The sequence below is a fragment of the Centrocercus urophasianus genome, unplaced genomic scaffold (genome assembly GCF_019232065.1).
Source record: "Centrocercus urophasianus isolate 14NV4802_14NV808 unplaced genomic scaffold, USGS_Curo_1.0 seq_30, whole genome shotgun sequence".
NCBI lineage: Eukaryota > Metazoa > Chordata > Aves > Galliformes > Phasianidae > Centrocercus > Centrocercus urophasianus.
Genome location: NW_024884867.1, coordinates 2,579,540 through 2,586,568, shown reverse-complemented (window position 1 = coordinate 2,586,568; position 7,029 = coordinate 2,579,540). Strand labels below are relative to the sequence as shown.

General features: G+C 45.4%; 1 long non-coding RNA gene across 1 annotated transcript in view; it reads left to right on the top strand.

Annotated features, from left to right (window-relative positions):
• The window catches only part of LOC122165845, a 4,621-nt gene extending 389 nt beyond the window's left edge, over window positions 1-4,232 (top strand). The window contains exon 2 of the long non-coding RNA XR_006170610.1: window positions 2,415-4,232. This is a non-coding gene — a long non-coding RNA (uncharacterized LOC122165845). The remainder of the gene's footprint in view (window positions 1-2,414) is intronic.
• Window positions 4,233-7,029: the final 2,797 nt, after the last annotated feature.

Here is a 7,029-nt window from a genome sequence, read left to right as displayed (position 1 = left end):
GATGCTGACGGGTGGAATGGATGCTGACGGGTGGAATGGATGCTGACAGGACGGCTGCATCGCCTGCACCGAGGAGGACAGGAATCCGGGTGATCCCAAGTGTTTGTGGTGGAGCGGTGCAGTGAAACATAGATCTGGTTGTCTGCGAAGGTGAAATCTGTAATGCAGGCTTTGTGTTTGAATTGCTCGTCTCCTGTGTTGTCTGCAGCACAGCGAGTGCTGCAGTGCTGCTGGCAGTGCTGTGTGTACGTGTGTGGTGGCTGCCTGGTAACTGCATGTGTGTGCAGTGATTTGTTTTAGGCCTTCTGTTTCAAAGCTGCGTGAAAGCATCAGGAAAAACCACTGACAACAGCGATATTTAGGTGGCCTTAAGGCTTTGATGGGAAATACCTCTCTGAGTCTTTTAAATATTGCAGCATCGTTGTTGTACTTAGCTTTTATTTCCTCGTGTTGCAGTATCAGAAGCAGATGGGTACAGGCAGTATAAATCCCATTGTAAGGACAAAGTAGCTATTCAGGTACATGTCCCTACAGAGTGTGAACTTAACCTTGTGTGTCTTGTCATCCTTGTCTCTTTGGAACTCGGGGTATCCCTTCTTTCCCTAAGTGGAACTTTGTGGCGATCTCATCACTGTACCCTCAGGAAGGAAGAGTTTATTTCCTTGCACTCAAGGGATTCACAACTTCAGCAGAACTCCGTGTCAGACTGCAGCGGAGCAGCCTTGCTGTGCTGCTGTGGCATCGCAGGGCTGCGCTGGTTGCCAGTCCTTTCCAACTGGTCCCTGGAAGAAAACAGCACATTGCAGTTCCGTTTCATTTGGTCAGTCCCTAGCAGGAAAGTACTCCTTTCCATCCCACTGTTCAGTGGTGTTGACTTCCAAATCTTTTTCACTTTCAATGACAACGGAAATTAAAATTTCATTTTTACTTTTTCCTTCGCTGCTCTGGAGAAGATTTCAGACATATTTTGGTCCTCTGCTCTTTGGTTTCTCATAACAGAGTTTTAGAGGGCTGTGTAGTTCACTAGTCCACTGAGCTGCTAGACTGAGCTGCTGGACATCCAAGGAGGAGTGAAATTACCTTTTGCAAAACAACATTTGGATCACACAACGTTTGGTCTAGTTTGGCCATAGCACTGCTGTTCTTTGATGGGGAACCTGTCTGCTGATCGTTGGAGGATTGCTGAGCTCTTGTGGCCTGTGAGCCACTGCTGCAAACTGCTCAGTTTCTTTGCTTTTTAAACTGAACTATTCCCGCTGCAAATTGACACCTGTCCTCATTAAGGTGATTGTTTTAGCTTAGGAGCTGTCTCTTCAAACTGAACAGCTCTAGATCTATTATATTAGTTTTGACAAAGAACTTTCCTTTTTTCCATCTGCTATCAGCACTGTTTTCCTGGGTTCCTGTCCAGCATGTGGATATCTTATACATCTTATACTAACAGGTAGAATGTATCTGGCTTTCTCTTCCACAGATGTGATAAAGTGTCATAGACAAATCCCCCCTCACCTTTGAGTGGCCTTTGTTGCAGTGATGCAACAGCATGCTGAGATGCACGCAACGATCCTGATGAATGACCTGTGGAATGTTGGTTTGTCACAGCAATGCATGTTGGGGCTTGAAACATACAGTCCTGCTCTTCTTTAACCTGAGTTTCACACACAGAGCTTAATTTCAACACCTCAAGCTGTGCAACTTTTTCACTTTGAAGTAGTTCCCAGATCCCCTCCTAAAACTAGTCTTTAGAATCCACACTGGCCAAACTTTGTGTTTCTGGTTGGGAAGTGACATTTCCTATGGAGTCGTGTGTAGCGTTTCCTGAATCCTTAATCTGGTGTAGTATTTTGCTAACCCTCTTTCATAGTGTCATAGCCTGAGGTAGTTGAACAGTTCAGTTGGTGGCCTGTATTCTGAAAATGGGAGGCACAGGCCTTGAACTAGCAGTTATTCCTCATCTTGCCTAGTTTTAACAGGCTTGACTTTGAAGCGAGCATTTAATATGTGTCACTATACTGGTAAGTACTATGGTTGCACCATACAAATGCAGCAAAATGTATGTCCCACACTTACATGAGGCTTCCAGAGGTTGGTGGCTTTATTCTGTGTATGTGGATACTAAGAAACGTAAGCCTCTGTGCTGTGTAAATGTGATTTTTGCTGTTGGCATAGTCCTTCTTGGTTCTGTCCTGACTGTTCACATTCGGTGTACTTCTCTCATGAAGTTCAGATGTTGTTATGGGTCCCAGTAACCTAACTTGCATGGATGCCCTGAATTCATAGGAGTTTCAAAGTGCCTTACTACAGTGGACTGTGAAAGCATGGTGTGGGCTCACAACAGTTTGGTTCTTAACCCTTTGTGCTATGCCATACACTGGCTCTGCTGCATGTTTCACTTTGATTACCTTCCTTTACAGGTGAAAATTCTTCCTGCCATGAAATACACTCCTCTCTCAACACACGACAAGGCATTCTTCGTTAAATAGGGTGTGATTGTCTCACTCAGAGAGGAGCTACATCAGTCTGCCTTTTCCTGACCATGATTTGAATGTCAGAATCAGCCCAACACAATGCAAGAACAAAGCCATGGAATCAAGAATTTAGGAAAAAATAAGTGTCTTACCTCATTTTTTTTTCCTAGCAAGGGGTTCTGCCTTATGTGGTCTGGGGTAGAGCTGTTTCTCATGTTCATAGCAACATCAGTTTGGTCACTGTCGTTCATGCCAAGTGGCAGAGCAATTTGCTGATTAACTCAAAAAGAGACGCAGAATGAGACTTTTTTCCATTAAATTTTTCATGAATTTTTCCTATGTTGACAAACCTAATTCCTGGGTTTGTACTCTCTGGGACAGTCATTAAAGGAGTAGTCAGTGAATCAATCCTTACAAGACATGCAGACAAACTAAAATGTTCAAATGCAACTACCTGACCGTGAATGGAAGGCACTGATGTGAAAATGCAGCAACCCTTTGCACGGAGCCCAGTGTCAGTCTTGTGCTGGCTTATCTCACAGGAAAGTCACATCATGGGTTTGAATTCATTATTTAATCTTGATATTCTCAGTGAGACACTGGCTGTTAGAAGTGACTTTGTAAATCAGTCTGCAGGAGATTGGAACGGGGAGAAATTGATGAGAACAAGGAGACATCTTGAAGGAAGAACCAGGAAACAGCAGAATGGTTGGATGTTGAGGATCCTCCACCTCTACCAGTCAGAATTCCCTGACCTCAAGTCTGTCTTTGCTTCATGAACTAAGCAAAAAAATAAAAATAAGAAAAAGGAATTAAAAAACCAGGAAAAAAAAAAAAGCAGCAGCAAAATGTCAGTATAAGACTTCTTCGCCTAAATCAGAAAATGCAGTACTGAAGAGCCCACAAGAAGCTGGTAGACAAGGAGCAGTGATGGAATCTTAAAAGAATTTAGCTGACAAATGTGAAAGAGTGGCATGAATCAATCAGGGATTTACAGTTTGGACAGGTTGGATGGTTTCCCACAAGGGAATTGAACCCGAAGGCCATGCAGCTTCTTTCTTCCTTAACTGTGGTTGCGTGACAATTTAGTGGCTTCTGCCAAGATGAGAAGGCATTTTCTTAATAAAGTAATTAATGAGCAGAATTTCTTCTGTTGATGAACAAGTAGTTTTTCCTACCTCGTTATTTTAAATGTGGGGACTGCGTTCAGTTCAGAGTGTCTTTTTAAACCAGCCTGATGGACTTGCTTGACATGGACAGCTCAAATGGTTTCAGTTTGGCAAAATGGCAACCAACTGAAGACATGATCTTCTGGTGATCACAAAGCAACAGGTGATCTTGTGTGAGTACATCCAAGAAGATGGGGCTGAGATTTGAATGAAGAGCTGAACAGCCATGTGACCACGTCTGAAAGAGAACACAGCTGGGCAATGCTAGTGCAGAAGGAGGACTCTGGAGACTCTTCTCATTAAAATATCTCTCAGTAATGATTGTCAAAGAGAACTGTTCCTCTGTTCTGTGAATACTACCATGCGTTACGGATCTTGTTGTCTGCAAATGCGAGTGGTTGGTACGTGGAATGCACCACAGCAGCAAACAGACTTGCAGCGAAAATCTGAATTTTGGACAGGACTTTCTAAGAAATCTATGTCCACATTGACCTGTGGAGTCCTTTTGAAATGACTGAAGGAAGGAGCCTGCAGGCCCTCCCAAGAGCAGCAGTGCCATTTTGAACCAAAGGCAATAAAACTCAGATTCTGCCAATATCAGGAGCTTGATTTCAACAACCAGAGATGTGACTTGTATGTGCCTGTTGCCTTTGCCTTTACCTTGATGTCCTTCCAAAATGTGTTCTCTGGAGAAAGTTCTCTTACAAGCCAGCCTGTTGTTCTGCATCTTTTCTGTTTTCCCCAGGCTGCAACAGGTTCACCTTCTAAACTGGCCCGTCAGCAATGCAGTGAGAACTCTGTAGCTTTATTTGCCCTGTCTTCTCCATTTGTTCTTCCTTCAAACCCTTAGCAAACCTGTTTGACTTAGCCACCTCTGAGCTCTCTGCTGCTGTCTTCTGCCTGGGTCCCACTGCACCAGGTGTCATCTCTGCCTCATGTCAGTGTGGATGCCACTAGTTTGGGTTGAAGGCTGAGCAGGGGCTGTGGGGCTGAGTCCACAGCTGGAGCACTGCCATCAGCATAGGGGAGGAGTGAAGAGGTCTTTTCTCGCTCTCTTTACATATTTGTGCCCATCGGAGCCTTGATGTTGCTGCCATTGACCCACAAGGTTGCCCTGGTCAGTGCCAGGCATTCAGTATTCAGCTCGAATGTGGAGGTGTGCTTTGCCAGGAGGAGCACCACCATTTCCAGGCAGCAGGGACGGACATCACCAGATCTCTCAGTGCCACCAGAGGCCATCCCAACTCCAAACCCTACATGGGGAAGCTGCCTGAAAGATGGGAGAGAATTTTTGCATCAGGAGTGACTCAGGACTTTGGTATATTGCGTTCTCAAATATTTATTTCAGTGTTCTTATAAATGTTTTATTTGGAGAAAAATATTGTAATTGGCCAATATTCCATAAAATCTAAATATTTTGCTCTAAGATAGTACTTCCCCTGCTTGTGGAGATTTGATTATTTGCTGATGACACAGTTCAAGCTCTCTGTATTGACAAGGGCTTTCCTCCACTCCTTGGTCTGTTTACATGTGACTGAAGCCTTAAATCCAGGCACTAATAGTGAGCGGGGACAAAGACGATTTATCCTTGGTTAATCTTCAAAAATTGCTTCTCATCTGATGCTTTTTTTCCACTGAGAAAGATTGTATATGGAAACAGGATGAGGCAGTTGAGGAATAAAAAGGCAGAATTCCCTGTAACAGCTGCACTGGCTGTGCAGAGAAGGGGGCATTTGTCAGAAATAAGGAGCTGTGCTAGCGAGGCTGCTTGTTCTCTGCACATGTGCAATACAAGAGGTGTTGGAGAGCGGGCAGTGTGTAGTGTGTGCCTTGGGCCTGTCCCTGTGAGCTCTTCCTTAACACAGGCTGTGAAGGGACTTTCTTGGTGTCACTTGCTTTCCAGCGCTTGAAGAGTATTTAGTGCACTAAATGGAGCAATACTCTGCACTCAGTACTTTGCTGTGTGCTGATTTCAAGGACCAGAGATCCACCTTTGCAAGCCTGCAGTGAGGATGCTCAGGCTTCCACCATTGCAGGACTCATGTTGGAGTGTTGGAGCACACGGGGAGCTGGCTGGCTCTGCTCTCGCTTTTCCCAAGCCTTTGGCAGAGCTGAGGTCAGCTCCTGGGCTGCAGCTGTTGGAACCAGCAGGCAGCAGTACCAGGCATGGGTGGAAAAATCCATGGTGTGAGCATCTTGGGAATGTTGAGAGTTTTTTGAAGTGTCGTCTGAAGGCTTTAATCCATTGTATGGTCCTAGTGAAAGCTGCTGGCGTCCATCATTCTGCTTGGCTCTATTTATCATCTGTACCTGGGTCCAGGAAAACATTTTAACAGATGCTAGGAGAAGAGGAGGAGGCGTGTAACTACAGCTTTCTACTTTGCAGGATACCAAAGGAATGTGCATGCGCAAGAATGAAAGGCAAATACTGCAAGTGGATCAGAAACAGCTTCATTTTGTGACAGGTGGTTTTTGTATCCTGCAAGTGCAGAAGCTACAGTGGGGTAAGAATGAGGCATGTTTTGGGTGGCTGGGAGAACAACTTCCTTGAGAAACAGCACAGCACAAGAAGAATCCAAATTGGGTACAAATTAGGAGAAATTTAAGTGTTCTGTGAAATGTGGTGTGTTTGCTGTGAAACATGGCTGACATTGAGGGGCAGCCTGTGGCAGTGTCAAGACAGGAGAATTCATCAAGGGAGAGCAAGCTGCAGCATTCAAAACTGTGAAAAAGTAAAGTCTCCGGTGGCTTGCACTAGTAGAGGTAGAAGTATGTGCAGAAATCCTTTGGCTTTGGAGGGTTCTGTGACTCATCATGTTGGGAAGGACTTGTGTTCCTGCAGTTTTGTTACTCCCTCGTCCAGTGACCTATGAAATACTTCTTGGTCCCTGTGCTTTGGATGGAAGAAAAAATTCAAAATTACTTCAAAGCCACCTCTGGTAACTCCTTCAAAGGAGATGTAGTGCAGTCTTTGTTGTAGGTAACAGCCTCCCCCATCACTGAGGCTATCAGTTGTTTTTCTGGAGGGTGATGGTGGCAGAGGCAGAAAGCAGAAGTGCACCACGAAAGGGAACCAGCTGCTTTCCCATCCCACAGCATGGCGAAAAAGATTGTGGAACTGGTACCCTTCTGGACATAGGCTTTATTCCAAGTGCTGGGAAAGAGAGTGAAAAATCCCCGAAATGCGGAAGAAGGAGAAGCAGGACTGCAGGTGGGATCTGGCCAGGATTGGGTCCCAGCACCACAGCAGTGTCAGACCTGGGGCCACTGGCTCTGCAGCCACCCACCCAGGCTCTGTGTCAGCTGCGGAGACACCGTGCACTGGCAACTGCCCACAGCCACATTTGATGTAGTGGCAGTGAAGACCTCGGGTGGAGCAGGAGTTCAGCAGC